The following is an 18891-nucleotide window of genomic DNA, read 5'->3' as shown; positions in this document are numbered from 1 at the left end:
AGAAATGACAGTCAAAATGGGATTCTTTGGAAAAGTCAGTGTCTTAGACTGCTGGTTTAGAAAAGACTTTACATGTATGTGAAAACTGTTGGGTAATTTTACGACATAATTTGGATGTAGAAAATGGTTTAGTAAATGGAGAAATGGGAAAAGTTGTTGATTTTGTTAATTATCAGAACAGAGATAGAATTGAATTTTTGAAGATTAAATTTGATCAGATTGAAGAGGTAAAACAGATTGGACGTAGTGCTGTAGTTTTTTGCTTGTAAAAGACTTGTGTGTTCATAGAAACAGTTTCCTCTTTCTTTAGCATATGCAGTAACCATTCATAAATCTCAAGGTTTAAGTGTAGACAGTGCGTTGGTAAATATTGGAAGTACAGTGTTTAAAGAAGGCATGGAATACGTTGCATTGTCTCGAGTAAGAACATTATCTGGTTTGTATTTGATAGATTTTGATGAGAAAATGGTTAGTGCTGATGCAAATTGTGTAAGAAAGTATAATCGGTTAAGAAGACTGTATGCTCCTAACTTAGGTTAATATATGAAAAGCATGTAGAGTGTTCAAAACGAAAATATGACAAACATTCTAGTGAGGTTCAATAAAAGAAAACAATTCAAGAGAATGATGAAGCTGCAAAGAAAATGAAAATGGACACGGTTGATGATATTGTAGGATACCAGTTAGAAAATAGTTCAGGTATCAACTGCTATGGTAATGTAACTGTGAATGTTGTGCTTTAGCTGGAAGATCTTCATCTTGAAATTATGGAAAATCGAGAAAAAAGATTCTGGTCTTTACTACATAATGTTTTTCGAAATGTTGGTAACTGATAGAAGTAAAATCCATACTGCTTCTGGCATTCGGCATCTTTAGGATATATGTACTGGTTCTTCACAATTTACACTCAATATACAACAAGATGCACATGAATTTCTTATGTTTATGCTTGGTGTATTAGAAGATGAAGGAATAGAAATTGAAAATGTATTTGGACTAAGCTACAGATGGGATCATTAATGTGAAGAATATTCATTTTCTTCCACCACTGGAATATACACTGAACGATTCATATACTTGACGATACCAGATTGCAAATCAGTATCTTTTAATAAATTAATAAAAACAGCTAATCTAAATATGAAATGCTCTCATTGTAAATCAGAAATGTTGTCAACTTTATAAATGGAAAGATTAGGAAAATATGTAATTTTAAGGCTGTGGCTATTATTTTCCATGATGGACCTACTACAACATCTGGACACTATACTGTGTATTTAAAGTGCAATAAAGGGTGGACACATTGCAATGATGCCCATTTGCAATTCAAATGTAGGTTGCCTTTCGAATTACCATATTCATATCTGATATTTTTTATGCCAACATTTGAAAATATCATTCAGCCTATTGGGAAGATGTAAACACAAATGAGTTTATTTTGGATATGTTCAATGGACATTGATTTGGAAACATTATTCAGCCTATTTGGAAGATGTGAAAAATTACTGTTTGGATTAATGTTTGAGCTAATTGTTATTCCATTTGCAAAATTGTGTTTGAAAGAAATAGTGTATATATTTGATCTTTATATTATATGCGATTTAAATGAGAATGTATATTTAAGAAATGTACTTCAGAGAAATAAATGATTTATTGTAGTGGAAAAATATAATTTTGAAACTGTAGATAGGTAAACAGATAGTGGAACTTGTTGTAAATATGTCCAATGCAGATTTTTTTATTTTTTTACAATCTCATTGATTGTAGGCCTGGGCGGTAAATTCCGTTCCGCTGGCGGAATTTGCAGAATTTGGGTAATTTCGTGTTCCGTGGAGAACGCGGAATTGCCCAAAATTCTAAGTTCCGCGGCGTCGCTGAATTTTTTGCTTGTTCGCGTTCTCAAAATGCATGTTCGCGAGATATTTCCCCCAAAGCACGCAAACAGCGTTCGCGAACAGGAAAAAAGCATTGCGAACAAGCAATTCCGCGTGTTTGGGAAATTTCTGCGTGCTCGCAGAGATTTTTTACCTTTTCACTGAGCTTTGCGTAGCACGACTACGCAAATTCCGCCCACCCCTAATTGATTGTACTTTTTTCCCCACTGTTATATGATGATCTACATTGAAATCACTGTGAATGGTGAAATTCATTAGAATCCAAGAACAGCAGCAAAAAAGGGAAACTGAATATGTTATGTAATTCTAAAATGATGTTGTGTTCTTAAATTAAAACTATAATATTATAAGCAATAACAGTTTTCTTCTCTTTTTTTACATTAAGTAATATTAAAGCTTGAAAAGATTTTAAATTCAGTTTACAATAAAACTACAGTAAAATAGTTTCACTGCGTTTGGTATCTACTTCAATAAAGAAGGTAAGATGAAATAATGTAATAAGCATAATAATATGAAGTAATGTTTACAGCCCCGTTCATTGCAGTTTTCCATTTTTTCAAGCACTACCCATACACTTATGCATTCACTCAGGCACTAGCCATGCACTCATACATACACTGATGCACTTCTGCTGCACTTATGCAATCACTGATGCACTACCCATACATTCTTCCGATCATCCAGACATTACCCGTACACTCATGCAATCATGCAGGTACTTCTTATGCACGCCTCCAATCACCCAGAAACTACCCATGCACTCCTCTCAGCACCCAGGCACTATCCATGCAGTCTTCCATGCACCCACGCATTACCCATACACTCCTCCAATCACCCAAACATTACCTCTGCACTCATACAATCACCCAGGCATGACCAATGCACTCCTCCAATCACCCAGGCACTACTCATGCACTCATGCAATAACCCAGACACTACCCATGCACTCATGAAATAACCCAGCCACTTCTCATGCACTCCTCCAATCACTTAGGCAGTACCCATGCACTCCTCTAAATACCCACACATTACTCCTGCACTCATGGAATAACCCAGGCATTACTCATGCACTCCTCAATAACCCAGACATTACCTCTGCACTCATGCAATCACCTAGGCATTACCATGCACTTGCAAAATCATCCATGCATTACCCATGCTCTTACAAATTCGCTCAGGCATTACCAATGCACACCTTTACTCACTCAGGCAGTACCCATGCACTCCTGCAAACACCCAGACATTACTCCTACACTCTTGCAATCACCCAGGTATTACCCATGCACTCCTTCAATCAACCAGACATTACTCCTACACTTATGGGATCACCCAGGCATTAGCAATGCACTCCTCCAATCACCCAGGCACTACCCATGCACTCATGCAATCACTCAAACTTTACCCATGCGTTTTTTCATTCACTTGGGCAGTACCCATACACTCCCCCGAATACCCAAGCATTACCCAAACACTCATGCAATCAGCCAGGCACTACCCATGCAGTCCTTCAATCATCCAGATATTACTCCTACACTTATGGAATCACCCAGGCATTAGCCATGCACTACTTCAATCACTCAGGAAGTACCCATGCACACCTCCAATCATCCAGGCACTATCCATGCACTGCTCCAATCACCCAGGCATTACCCATGCACTCCTTCAATCACTCAAGCATTACCCATGCACTTACAAATTCACCCAGGCATTACCAATCCCCCCCTTTAATCACTCAGGCAGTACCCATGCACTCCTGCAATCACCCCAACATTACTCCTACACTCTTGCAATCACCCAAGTATTACCCATGCACTCCTTCAATAATCCAGACATTCCTCCTACACTCATTCAATCACTCAGGCATTACCCATGCATTTCTTCAATCACTCAGGCAGTACCCATGCATTCCTCCAATCACCCAGACATTACCTCGGCACTCATGCAGTCACCCAGGCATTACCCATGCACTCACAAAATCACCCAGGCATTACCCAAGCTCTTACAAAATCACCCAGGCATTACCAATGCACACCTTTAATCACTCAGACAATACCCATGCACTCCTGCAAACACCCAGACATTACTCCTACACTTATGGGATCACCCAAGCATTAGCAAAGCACTTCTACAATCACCCAGGCACTACCCATGCACTCATGCAATCACTCAAGCATTACCCATGCGTTTCTTCAATCACTCAAGCAGTACCATACAGTCCTCCAATCACCCAGGCACTACACATACAGTCACGCAATTAATAACCCAGGCACTACCCATGCAGTTCTTCAATCATCTAGATATTACTCCTACACTTATGGAATCACCCAGGTATTACCAATACAGTTCTCCAATCACCCAGGCACTACCCATGCACTCATGTAATCACCCAGACATTACTTATGCACTACTTCTATCACTTAGGCAGTACCCATGCACACCTCCAGTCACCCAGATATTACCCTTGCTCTCATGCAATCACAAAGGCACTATACATGCACTTATAAAATTACCCAGGCATTACCAAAGCACTCCTTTAATCACTCAGGCAGTACCTATGCAATCCTCCAATAACCCAGACATTACTAGTGTACGCTTGCAATCACCCAGGCATTACCCATGCACTCCTTCAATCATCCAGATATTACTCCTACATTTATAGAATCACCTAAGCATTAGCCATGCACTACTTCAATCACTCAGGCAGTACCTATGCACTCCTCTAATCACCCAGGCCGTACCTATGCACTGCTCCAATCACTCAGGCATTACCCATGCACACCTCCAATCACCCTGACATTACCTCTGCACTTATCCAATCACCCAGGAATTAGCCATGCTCTTACAAAATCACCCAGGCATTACCAATGCACTATTTTATTCACTAAGGCAGTATGCATAGACTCCTGCAATCACCCAGAGATTACTCCTACACTCTTGCAATCACCCAGGCATTACCCATGCACTCCTTCAATCATCCAGACATTACTTTTACACTTAAGGAATCACCCAGGCATTAGCCATGCACTTCTCCAATCACCCAGGCACTACCCATGCACTCATGCAATCACTCAGGCATTACCCATGCGTTTCTTCAATCACTCAGGCAGTACCCATGTTCTTTTCCAATCACCCGGGCACTACCCATGCATTCATGCAATCACCCAGGCATTACCAATACACTCATGCCATCACTCATGCATTACCCATACATTCCTCCAATCGCCCACATTACCCCTGCATGCATACAGTCACCCAGGTGTTACCCATGCAGTTATAAAATCACCACGCACTACCCTTGCACTACTCCAATCACCCAGGCACTACTGTTGCATCATGTAATCGCTCAGGCATTACCCATGCACTCCTCCAATCACCCACACATTACCTCTACAGTCATACAATCACCCAGGCATAACCCATGCACTTTTAAAATCACCAGGCACTACCCTTGCACTCCTCCAATCACCCTTGCACTACCCTTGCACTCATGCAATCACGGAGACATTACTCATGCACTCCTCCAATCATCCACACATTACCTCTCCACTCATACAATCACTCAGGCACTAGCCATGCACTCCTGCAATCACCCAGACATTAGTCCTGCACTCTTTCAATCACCCAGGCACTACCCTTCCACTCATGCAATCACTCACGCATTACCCATGCACTCCTACTAACACCCACACATTACCTCTGCATTCATGTAATCACCCAGGCATAACCCATGCACTTACAAAATCATTCAGGCACTAGCCTTGCACTCCTCAAATCACCCATGCACTACCCTTGCAGTCATGCAATCACTCAGACATTACCTATGCACACACAGACATTACCTAAGCCCGGGGACGCCGCCGATAAGGTAAGGTTATTTTAAATGTTATTTCTAATGCTTTTTAAAATGTTAATACTGCGGGTGGGAGGTGGGTGGGAGGCGTGCAGGAGGCCAACTCCGTGACGCCCGAGTGTGCGGAGATTTGCCTTGTTTCAACGCCTACATTGCGGAAGGCGGAAGGGGCAAATCTCCGCACATTCCGTGGGAGGAACGGAGTTGTCCGCCCACCCCTACAATATTGGTACCTAATAGCAACCAGGATGCCATCCAGTGATTGCTCACCAAAGCATAGAAACTCAGTGATGATGTTTGGAGCGCTAGTCATTTTAAAACCAAATGATGTACTTGGTCCAGCAACGTTGTCCTCGGTTCTAAGCTTTTCTTCTTCCCGTCGATGCTGTTCTCTTGCGAGATGCCGAGGATGGATAGTCTGCAAATTTTTCAACATTGATGATGTCTCTGAACCTCATGAGAGAACATTCCTACAAATGGTGCAGGTAACTTTTCGGGCATCGACTTTCTTTTCGTATCGAGAAAAATGCCTGCACGATACTTTCAAATCTTTTCTTCACAGGTTCCTCCAGCTATTGTTCCTCTTCAGGTGGAATCTGCTGATGATCATTTCCAGCTGCCATTTTTAAATCAGCGAAAAAACAACACCAAAAAAAGGCAAAGAAGAGGATCAGAAAACAATAGGTGTGTCTTCTGAGATGCTCTTGAAGGAATGAAAAAAATTGCTGGGGTCCTTCAAGTTCTAGAATCAAAAGGTTCTTAACCAATGAAACTGTTTCTTTTGAAGTCACATGGTATTCGCGCACCCGGCGCGCGCATGCGATTCCTGAAAAATATATTTAACAATAATTTATCTTTATTCCAGTTACAAATATATGATTTTTATAATTAGATTAAATAATCTCTTGCTATCATATACATATTAAACCTACATAAATATACTTTTAAAACTTAAAGATTTGCAATGGATTCCCGTACCCGGCGCGACCACCAGAACTACGTACGTGACGTTACGGGGGCCGAGAGTCATGCACCCGTCGCATACTGAACGGGCATCCTACATAACTTAACCAATATGGCGGCAAAATTCTTGTATTTGGACACCCACCGAGACAGGTACACAATCGGTATGCGAATCCACTTTATAAAAAACATTTATAGTTATATTTTAGAAAAGAAAAAACATTACATTATTTTGAGAACAATTAAAAAAAAAGGAAAAAAATATTTTTGGGACATTATACTTAGAAATTAGCATTTAAAAAATCTTTGAAATTCACTGTAAAAAACATAGGTTTAAGGGATGTTATAGTTAGAAATTAATATTTAAAAAACCTTCGAAATTCACTGGAAAAAACATTGGTTTCAGGGATGATATAGTTAGAAATTAGCATTTAAAAAACCTTAGAAATTTTATGAAACAACCACAGGTTTCAGGGACGTTAGAGTTAGTTGGACATTTTACTCGTACAAAACCAGAGAAATTCGGCTGTTATAGGTAGTTGAGGTAACTATAACTTGCCCCCCGCAATGCACTGCTGATGATGTCACATATTACATCACTCATGACATGGTCAGTGACATCTCTGATGACATATCAAATGACATCACTAATGACATCACTGATGACATCATCCAAGTGATAATCTGATGTACCTCCTCGCACCCTAATATAACCTTTGATACACCCACTCTAACATATAGACTACCATTTTTGAAACCAAAGACACACAAATACCAGTTACTATATACTCACACACTGACTCCTAGGGCTACACCCACATCTACTCATTCACCCATTCAGTCACTCATACATGTAGTCACTCATCAATACAGCACTATCATATACACTCATATATCTATACAGACACTCACGCACCACCACTTACCCATAGAGTTACTCACACACATAGTCAGTCATGCAAAGAACCAATCACATTCCCATTTACTCACCTACACAATTATACACACACCACCTCACTTATTCATACAAATACTAACACATACTTACTCTCTTATACAATCACTGACACAAGCACACACTCATCCATACAGGCACTCTCACAATCACTCACTCTCACATATAGTTATTTATACAGTCCAACACTACTGCCTTTCACATATGTAGTTACTCACACATGTACCACTGAGAAATCTGTTCACTCACCAACACACCCATACACACACTCATCCACCCATACCGCCCTTCACAGTTGCACTCTTGAACCCATACACCCAGTGAATCACCCACTCACACATCTATGCACAAAGTCACATACAGAGACACTCAGGCACCCATACAGATACTCAGACAACCAATCAATAATCCATATAGACACTCATGTTGCTACTCACCAAACCATGCAGCCACTTACACACCAACTGACAGACTGATATAGACATTCACACAGTTTAGTCACTAACTCATGCATTCATTAAGACACGTTTAAACACTTACTTATACAGTCAATCACGCACCTACTAAATCATCCATTCAGACACTCATACACCTACTCATTCTTCAATACACCTTTGCGCATCTATAAATACCATTCTTAAACTCTTAAAAATCAACCAGTCTCTGGATGATGTCATCAGTGATATCATCAATGATGTCATGAGAGATGTCACTGACCACATTATGAGTGATGTAATATGTGATGTCACCAGCAATGCATTGCGGAAGCGTGAGTTATAGTTGACTCAACTAAATATAACAAATTTGTACGAGTGAAAGGTCCAGCTAACTATAACGTCCCTGAAACCTATGTTTTTTTCATTTAATTTCTAAGGTTTTTTGAATGCTAATTTCTAACTATAATGTCCCTGAAACCTGTGTTTTTTTCAGTGAATTTCAAAGGTTCTTTAAATGCTAATTCCTAACTATAACACCCCTGAAACCTGTGGTTTTTTCAGAGAAAAAAAAAAAAATATAATATATATATATATATATATATATATATTGTTTTCACTGCAAAAAAACACGTTTCAGGGGCGTTATATTTAGTTAGACATTTCACTCGTACAAAACCAGAGAAATTCAGCTGTTATAGTTAGTTCTGCTAACTATAACTCGCGACCCCGCAATGCACTGCTGATGACATCACATATTACATCATTCATGACATGGTCAGTGACATCACTGATGACATCACTGATGACATCTCAAATGACATCACTGATTACATCATCCAGTGACTGTGTGTTTCTGTAAAGTTTAAATATGTTTTATATATAAATAAATGCCAAGGTGTATTGAAGAATGAGTGGGTGTATGAGTGTATGAATGGATGATTTATTAGGTGCGTGACTGACTGTATAAGTGAGTGATTAAACGTGTCATACTGAATGCATGAGTTAGTGACTAAAGTGTTTAAATGTCAGTATCAGTCTGTCCGTTGGTGTGTAAGTGGCTGCATTGGTTGGTGAGTAGCTACATTAGTATGTATATGAGTTATTGATTGGTTATCTGAGTATCTGTATGGGTGCCTGAGTTTCTGTGTGGATGGGTGGGAAGTATGTGACTCTGTGCATAGATATGGGAGTGGTTGATTCACTGGGTTCAAGAGTGCATTTGGAAACAGCTGTATGGGCGGGTGATTGTGTGTATGGTTGTGTTGGTGAGTGAATGGATGTCTCAGTGGTACATGTCCGTGTAACTACATATGTAAAAGGCAGTGGATGTGAGAGTTGTAGTATATAAATGATTATAAGTGAGAGTCAGCGATTGTGAGAGTGGCTGTATGGATGAGTGTGTACTTGTATCAGTGATTGTATAGGAGAGTAAGTATGTGTTAGTATCTGTATGAATAAGTGAAGTGGCGTGTGCATAACTGTATACGTGAGTAAATGGAAGTGTGATCGCTTCTTTGCATGATTAACTAGGTGTGTGACGAGCTCTATGGATAAGTGGTGGTGTGTGAGTGTCTGCATAGGTGTATGAGTGCATATGATAGTCGTATAGTGATGAGTGACTGCATGTATGAGTGACTATATGGGTAAATGAGTGGATGTGTGTGTAGACCTAGGAATCAGTTAGTGGGTATGTAGGAACTGGTATTGGTGTGTCTATGGTTTCGAAAATGGTAGTCTGTATTTTAGAGTGGGTGTATGAAAGGTTATATTAGTGTGTGAGGAGGTGCATCAGATTATCATGTGGATGATGTCATCAGTGATGTCATCAGTGATGTCATTTGAGATGTCATCAGTGATGTCACTGACCATGTCATGAATGATGTAATATGTGAAGTCATCAGCAGTGCATTGCGGGGGCGCGAGTTATAGTTAGCTCAACTAACTATAACGGACGAATTTCTCTGGTTTTGTATGAGTGAAATATCCAACTAACTATAACGTCCCTGAAACCTATGTTTTTTTCAGTGATTTTCTAAGGTTTTTTTAAATGTTAATTTCTAACTATAACGTCCCTGAAACCTTTTTGTTTTTTCAGTGAATTTCAAAGATTTTTTAAATACTAATTTCTAAGTATGCCTACAGAGGTAGGAGATGTGCAGAAAGAGGAAGAAAGGCACAGAAAGAAGCTAGAGAAATGCAGAAAGATGAAACGGAAGTCCAGAAAGACTAAGAAAAGTGCAGAAAGAAGTAAGACATATGCATAAAGAGAAAACAGAGGTGCAGAAAGAGGCATTATTGCAAAGTCATCCTGTGCCCCCAACATTTTCCTGACTGGTACTGGTGGTAACTGACTCTGACTAACCAGGCCCAGAGAAAGTGCTATGCTTAAAGACACTTAGAATACAGTGAAAACACCTACATACACTAGGGTACACTATGGGTTGGGGTACCCCTGTGATTGAAATGACTTCCCCTGTAAGGCCCTAGTACATAATAGGGCAGGAGAATTAAGACTACCTCTAACTCAGAAGTGCAGAAATAGGCAAGAGAAGTGCAGAAAGAAGCAACAGAGGTGCTTAAAGACGCAAGAGAGGTGCAGAAAGAAGCAAGTGAAGTGCAGAAAGAGTCAAGAGAGGTGCAGAAAGTGGCAAGAGAGGTACAGAAAGGAGGGGTGCGGAAAGAAGGAGGAGAAGTGCAGAAAGAGACAATAGAATTGCTAAAAGAAACAACATGGCCGACGGGAGAGGAGCTCACTAGGAGAGCTCCGCTAGCTACGGGATCTCTTTATCTAAATATCCCTGAATTTAGCCCCATCAGTCGCCCCAACGAACTGAAACAAAGAAAACTATCCAAAGAGAAACAGGAACATTTTCTTGGCTTACCGCTAATTCAATCAGGGAAGACTGCAGGGTCCGGAGTTCAAAGGACTTCTCCATCTGGCGCGACGACAGAGCCCAGCGCCCAAGGACAAGGATATTGTTGAGGCAACAGACGATCCCCACCGGATTGCCATCGCAGGGTGAAGTAGCTGAGGGTGATCCTCTCTCGGTTGCTGGCCCCTCTGATGTGCAGGAGTCATCGGCTGGCTCGGAAGCACTCATGAATACAGGACACCTCCCCCTACACTGACGTCTGGGGAGATTAACAAACGGAGCTGTTTGCGGAGCACTCAGGAGGTCGGGACACCCTCCTGGCAAGAGTGGAGGAGCCTAAAACTTCTTAAACTTCTTTGAATTCAACGCAGTCTCAGGAGCTTCTCGCGGATTGCAGGCACCGCAGCGGAGCACACGAGATTCAAACGGAGCTGTCCACAGAGCACTCGGGAGGTCAGGGCACTTTCTGAGAAAGAGTGGAGGAGTTTTAAACACTATTGAAGTCATCGCGGTCTCCAGAGCTGCTCACGGATCGCAGGCACCGGAGCGGAGCACACGGAAGCTCAGGAAGCTTCCCCAGTTGAAGAGGAGGAGCGCAGCAAGCGAGAATGATCATAGCAGAAGCATGAACTCATGAAGGCTGCTCTAAGGTAACAGAGAACGCCCGGTCTAGCCCCGACCCTGACCCCCCCCTCCCTCCCATGTTTTCTTCAGTGTGAGCAATGTAATCAGAACGACCCCTCCCACTACCCCTCCCTCGTATTCCTTAGCACAAGAGACACAGTCTGGCCAGTGTTATCAAGCGGCCCCTGGTCCTCCTAGTGACATCGGAGGTGATTGCCGGATCTGAGCAACGAACAAAAGACAATAAGCCTCCTATAATGCGATGATCCCAATGAGCTCAACAGGAACTGTCTGAGCTCTCCTTCACCAATAGGTTTCTGCAGTATCGAGACAGGCACATATGTTGCCACATTGTCAAGCCATCTCTAGGGACCACTTGCTCTACTCCTGACCGAAGGCAAGTAGATGCACTTCAACCTGAGGGATATAATTCTAGGATTCCCTCCCAAGATATAGAATTCAAGGATAGGCAAAGATCTTAGTTTACCTCTACAGAGCACACAAAATGGCCGCAACAGGTTAACAAAGAAAGATGACTGCCTCCCATGAGATACTTTAACTGAAATAGAAAGAGGACTTCCTTGCTAGCTCTACAGATAACAAAAAATGGCCGCAACAGGTTAACAAAGAAAAAGGACTGCCTCCCATGAGATTCTTTAATCTGAAACAGAAATAGGACTTCCCTGCTAGCTCCACGCTAGTCACTTAACAAAGCAGCCATCTTGGACTGACTTCTCTTTCTCACAACCTTGTCTCGCTTTCCCCCTAGGCCAGCATCTCTCACAACCTTGTTACACTTTACCCCTATAGGGCAGCATATTGCTTAGACATCTCCCCATCTGTCTATCCCCCACTAATCAAGTGCCACCTACACTATGGAGCGCACTGGTAACTTCACCTACTCCATCACCTACCCCCAAACCTTTAAAAAAAAAGCAGCGAAAGGTTTCAAACATAACTTATTAAAATCTCATCCTGAAACCCCAATCTCTGACCCATACTTCTCAATGAACAAAGGGCTCATTAAGAACAACATTATCTTCTACACTAAAAGAAGAGCTCAATGGAGAAAAGCCTTTCTCACTCTCTTTAGGGTCTCTATCAGCCCCACCTATATCCCCACTGATCCTGGCATAGCCGTCTCTCAGTCCCCTCCTCTTCCTGCTTCCTCACTCCTCCACCCCATTGACATTCACTCAGATAGAGCTCTATGCATTGTCCCTAACCTCGACTCCCCCGCCTACTCTCTCGGTCCACCCTTCCAATAAGGAAACTATCATGCCTGACCCCAGTCTTGACCAGATATTATCAGCCCTTCAACAAATCAAATCGGACATTCAAACCCTACACGACCTTATTTTACAACAAACCAAGCCCACTCGCTATACACAGGAATACAATTCTTCCACACACTCCAAGACCTATAGTCGCACCCATCATCGTCTTGCATGCTCCCAGGCTCAGGGGTCTCCACATTGGGGCACTGTTCCTCACCTAATGACATATCCCGCCCAATCAGGTTGTTAAACCCTCTATCTGATTTAGAATTATGGGCCCTCCTTCGCTCTTATGAGCTACCTCATCCTCTACATAGCGCTGGACTTCCAGTTATCGCACATAGAGACTCCCGAATACAATCTATTCCGATCAACACATACAGAGCCACCAGACACAACTCCAGAGGCATTGTTGAAAATAATCTCACTAGAATTCCCCTCACAACCGAACCCACCACAGTATCCATCAAGCAGAGTCTAAGTTGTATCCTCCTAAATTGCAGATCCGCTTCTAGACATACAGCTGATATAGCCAACTTACTTATCACTAACGAACCAGACATTCTGATCCTGACGGAAACTTGGTTAAAGGAAACATCTCCTCCCATCATGGACATCCTGTTACCCCCTAACTATGACATCACCAGACTAGACAGAACGGACAGGCCAGGCGGTGGGATAGCTCCAATGCCCACACTTTACCCTATTGCGAATACCTATGCTTAAACATCGCCAACAACAGCAAACAGATATACTCTCTACACACTTTCTACCACCCTCCTGAAGATAACCTCACATTCATAGAACACTTCATGGACATTCTAGCGTCAAATGACAGCCAACAAAATAAGCAAATTTTCTTGGGGGACTTCAACCTGCACTGGGATGACCAGAATGACCCAGGGGTAAACAGCCTCAAAGCTTTCCACGCTGACCTTAATCTTAACCAAATATGTAACAGCCCTACACACGACAAAGGTGCAACTCTCGACCTAATAATCTCCAAAGTTGACGCCACTCAGCTCGACTCGATCCTCCCCTGCGACTGGTCTGACCATCATGTCATTACATTCCAAGTCTTGGAAACTGTTAAACGACTCCCAACACAACCCCTGAGAGCTAAGATCTGCAAGAGAAACCTGAAAAACATCGGCTCTGACCTTATAGCATCAGCTAATTCAAACCATCCTTGTACCCCCGAAGACCTTGCCGATGTACAGTGGATGACCAATCACTACTTTCACTCCATGAACAACCTACAAGACAAACTAGCCCCACTTGAACTAAAAAGAACTTTTCCAAAAGAATCAAAACTGTGGTATGATGGGAGGCTAAATGAAGACAAACGCTCTGTTAGAGTAATGGAACAACGTTGGAGAGCCGCCCCCTCAGCTGACCACCTCAAGCTTCTTAGAATCTCCAGAAACGCTTATTTTAGAAAGATCAGAAAATCTAAAACCGTCTTCTTCAGGTCAAAACTAGACCTAGCCAAGAACTGCCCCAAAAAGCTATTCGATCTTATCAAAGCCCAGACCAAGAGCCTACCAAGTCTCCCTAACACTATCCCTCCTTCTCTACCCCATTGTGATGAATTTGCCTCCTTTTTCGCTTCTAAGACGGAATCCATTAAATCAGATCTACTCAAAGACCTCCTAGCCGTCTCAGACTTGAAAAAGAACCCATCACTGCCCCTGGCTGGTGCCCAAGCTAATGACCTCCCAAAATGTAAACTAAAAAACAACGCAACTTAGTACCACTTCAACACCTACAGTGAAGATACCCTATTAAAGATGCTAACCTCTCTGAAACCCTCCAATCATTTCATAGACCCGCTCCCGGCTAATTACCTAAAAGACTTGATTCCTCTATTACTACCCCTCTGGACCAAGATCATTAATACGTCCCTCCTTCAAGGATCCCTCCCAGACATCCTGAAATCAGGTCAGGTTTCGCCTTTCCTAAAGAAACCAACAGCTGACCCCTCTGACCCAAATAACTATCGTCCGATTTCTAACATTCCTATGCTAGCCAAACTCCTGGAAAAATGCGTTAACACACAGCTGAACAGCCACATTGATCAATTCAACCTACCTAACCAATTTCAATCAGGCTTCAGAGCAGGTCATAGCACTGAATCAGCCATGACACATGTAAATCACTCTCTTCTGCTGCATAGGCTTCGCCATGCAGGGATCTCCAGACTGGCTCTTAAATGGCTTCATTCCTTTTTATCGGATAGATATTTCTCCGTCTTTGAGGATGAGGTGTCATCAAGCCAGCTGCAACTTAGTCACGGCGTTCCCCAGGGATCATCCCTCAGCCCCACTTTGTTTAACATCTATATGAGACCTTTGGCTGAGGTGGTGCTTCCTTGGGGAATTCAGCTTGTCACCTACGCCGATGACACGCAGCTGGTTGTTTCCTTGGTGAGAGACGATACCTTACATCAGGGGATTAACAATCTTACCCCGTGTCTCTCCAATGTCCTTGACTGGATGACCTCGTCTTGTTTACTGCTAAATGGAGTCAAAACGGACATTATGCTGCTGGGCTATAAAGCCCCAATCAATTTGGACCCTTGGTGGCCGCATTGTCTTGGACCCTCTCCGAAGCCTAAGACCAAAATAAAAAGTTTGGGGGTCTGGTTGGACTCTGCCCTGAATTTCCAATATCAGGCTAACAAAGTAGCCGCAACTTGTTATGGGCTGATGAGAGTTCTCAAAAAAGTCCTAGACCTCCTTCCTTTTGAAGCCAGACGTATATTAGTCCAGTCGCTGGTTCTCTCGCGACTGAACTATGCTAATGCTATCTATTTGGGGACCTCAGCAACTACAACAAAAACTTTGCAAGCTGTACATAACTGTGCAGCTCGCTTACTTATGAAAGTCCCCAAACGGTCATCAGCAAAGCCCTCAATTCGATTCCTCCATTGGCTCACAATTCACAAAAGGATTGTGTTTAAGACTATGTGTTTGGCACATAAGTCTATTCACAACCTGGGTCCTCCCATTTTGGATCCTTTCTTTCGTCGTTATCATTCGGTTAGCTCTCTTAGATCTAACCAACTCAATCTGCTTGTTGTGTCAAAGATCAGGCTAGCCCGTATGGGCGGCCGTCATCTCTCGGTCCTAGCAGCTAAAGAATGGAATAAACTCCCTGACAACATCAGGCATGAATCAAACTACATCGCCTTCAGGAAGCAATTAAAGACATTTTTGTTTAATAACATCCTCTAATGCTTGATAATGTCCTTGGGTCTGACAGCGCTGGGATGCTCTAGGGTAGCCATGCGCTATATAAGAAGGTATTCATTCATTCATTCATTAGACGACGCGCTGAAAATCCTAGACCAAAACGAAGCCTGTCTACTAATCCTACTCGACCTGTCATCAGCCTTTGACACCGTCAAACACGGCAACCTGCTCGAACTCCTGAAATACAGAATGGGAATATCTTGAACTGTATTTAACTGGTTTGCTTCTTTCCTCCAAAATAGATCCCAAAGATTCAAGGTCAACCAATCCCTGTCCAACCCCATGCCAGTCACTTTAGGAGTTCCGCAAGGCTCCTCCCTCTCACCCACCCTTTTCAACCTCTTGATGGAACCACTTACCGATCTTCTCAGCCTCGCCAAGATACACTTCCACATGTACGCAGATGACACCAAAATCTACATCAAGATCCACTCACTTTATGACATCAAATCGCTCAACTCCACACTACAAAAAACCCAAACTTGGCAGGCCGAAAACCATTTGAAACTAAACTCCCTCAAAACGAATTCCTCTTAATCGGTCCCCCTAACAAAACTCCCATTATCTTAGATTGGATGAAGCACTTAACAGCTCTTAATGGACAACCTCTAGTCATGGACTCAGCAAAATCGCTAGGGGTTACGCTTGACAGTAACCTAAAGATGCAGAAACATATCAGAGCCTCCACAAAAGGAGCTAACTTCCACCTGAAGACCCTGCGAAAACTGAAACCCTTTCTGCCCGCCTACGATTTCAAACTAGCGGTTCAAGCCCTAGTAATCCCGCGCGTGGAATATGGGGCAGTAACCTTATTCAGCCTCCCAAGTTCATCGACAGCCTCGCTAAGAGCCACGATCAACTCAGCTGCGAGACTCATCACAGGTTCAAATAGAAACTCTCACATATCCGCAGACCTGAGAGTCCTCAACTGGCTACCGTTTGAAGCCAGAATCCATCTGAAAATCGCTTGTATGACACACAAGGCCCTCTACCACAACGCCCCACACTACCTAGCTCAGAAACTGGTGCTCTCTGCGGGCATAAGAGCCTCCAGGAGTGCCAAGACTCTTCTTCTAAAACCACAACGATTTGCCAAGAAAAAAACCTATAACTGATCCTTTTCTGGTATGGCTCCTAGGATCTGGAATGCTTTGCCCAGTGAAACAAGAATGAACACCTCCTCTGCCTTATTCAAAAAAGAAGTGAAAGCGATCCTTATGGCTAAATTTCACGTGAACTCTATAACTGTTTACTGTATTTTTTACTTATGCTGTTTATACGCTCCATAGTCGACCTTTTGTTAGCTTAGTCTTTACGATGAGATTTGTATAACTTTTTCACATAGATCTTGGTACGCTATTTCTTGCTTTCCTCTTATGACTTGTAAAGCGCTCTGTTACTCGCAAGAGTCTTGTTTGCGCTATATAAAACCTTCAAAATATATAAATAAAAGAAGCAACAGAGGTGTAGAAAGAAGCCAAAGAAGTGCAGAAAGAGGCAAGTAAGGTGCAGAAAGATGCAAGAGCAGTGCAGAAAGAGCCAACAGAGGTGCAAAAAGAGGTAAGAGGAGTGTGGAAAGAGGTAGGGAGGTGCACAAAGAGGCAAGAGAGGTACAGAAAGAGGCAGGAGAGGTGCAGAAATAAAGAAGGGAGTGCAGAAAGCGGCAACAGAATTGTTAAAAGAAGCAACAGAGGTGGCGAAAGAAGCAAGAGCAGAGCAGAAAGAACCAACAGAGGTGCTGAAAGAGGCACGAAGGGTGCAGAAAGAGGCAAGAGAAGTGCAGAAAGAAGCAACAGAGGTAAAAAAGAGGCAAGAGTGGTGCAGAAAGAGGGAAGAGAGGTATAGAAAGAGGCTAGAGAGTTGCACAAAGAGGGAAGACCGGTGCAGAAGGAGGCAAGAGGGGTGCAGAAACTGACAAGAGAAGTGCAGAAAGAGGCAAGAGAATTGCTGAAAGAAGCAACAGGTGTAGAAAGAAGCAATAAATGTACAAAAGGATGCACGAGGAGTGCATAAAGAGGCAAGAGAACTACAGAAAGAAGCAACAGAGGTACAGAAAGAGGCAAGAGTGGTGCAGAAAGAGGGAAGAGATGTCTAGAAAGCGGCAAGAGAGGTGCAGAAAGAAGCAAATGAAATGCAAAAAGAGGAAACAGCAGTGCAGAAAGACACAAGAGAGGTGCAGAAACAAGCAAGAGAAGTACAGAAAGAGGCAAGATAATTGCTCAAAGAAGCAAGAGAGGTTTAGAAAGAACCACGAGTAGTGCAAAAAGATGCAAGTGAGGTGCAGAAAGAAGCAAGAGCAGTGCAGAAAGAACCAACAGAGGTGCAAAAACAGGCAAGAGGGGTGCAGAAACAGGTAGGAGAGATGCACAAAGAGGCAAGAGAGGAACATAAAGAGGCAGGAGGGGTGTGTTAAGAAGGAAGAGAAGTGCATAAAGAAGTAGCAGAGGTGCTGAAAGAGGTGCAAAGGGTGCAGAAAGCAAGAGAAGTGCAAAAAGAGGCAACAGAGGTATAGAAAGAGGCAAGAGAGGTGCAACAACAGGCAGGAAAGGTGCAGAAAGAGGTAACAGGCATGCAGAAAGAGGCAAGAGATCTGCAGAAAAAAGCAACAGAGGTGCTGAAAGAGGCAAGTGGGGTGCAGAAAGAAGCAAGAGAGGTGCAGAAAGAGGCAATAGAAGTGCAGAATGGAGCAACAGGGGTGCAGAAAGAGGCAAAAGGGGTGGAGAAAGAGGGAAGAAATGTGCAGAAAGGGCAACAGAGGTACAG

The sequence above is a fragment of the Triturus cristatus genome, chromosome 1_1, assembly GCF_964204655.1.
Source record: "Triturus cristatus chromosome 1_1, aTriCri1.1, whole genome shotgun sequence".
Classification (NCBI taxonomy): Eukaryota; Metazoa; Chordata; class Amphibia; order Caudata; family Salamandridae; genus Triturus; species Triturus cristatus.
The sequence above is the reverse complement of the archived record's forward strand: the minus strand, read 5'-3'. Positions refer to the sequence as shown.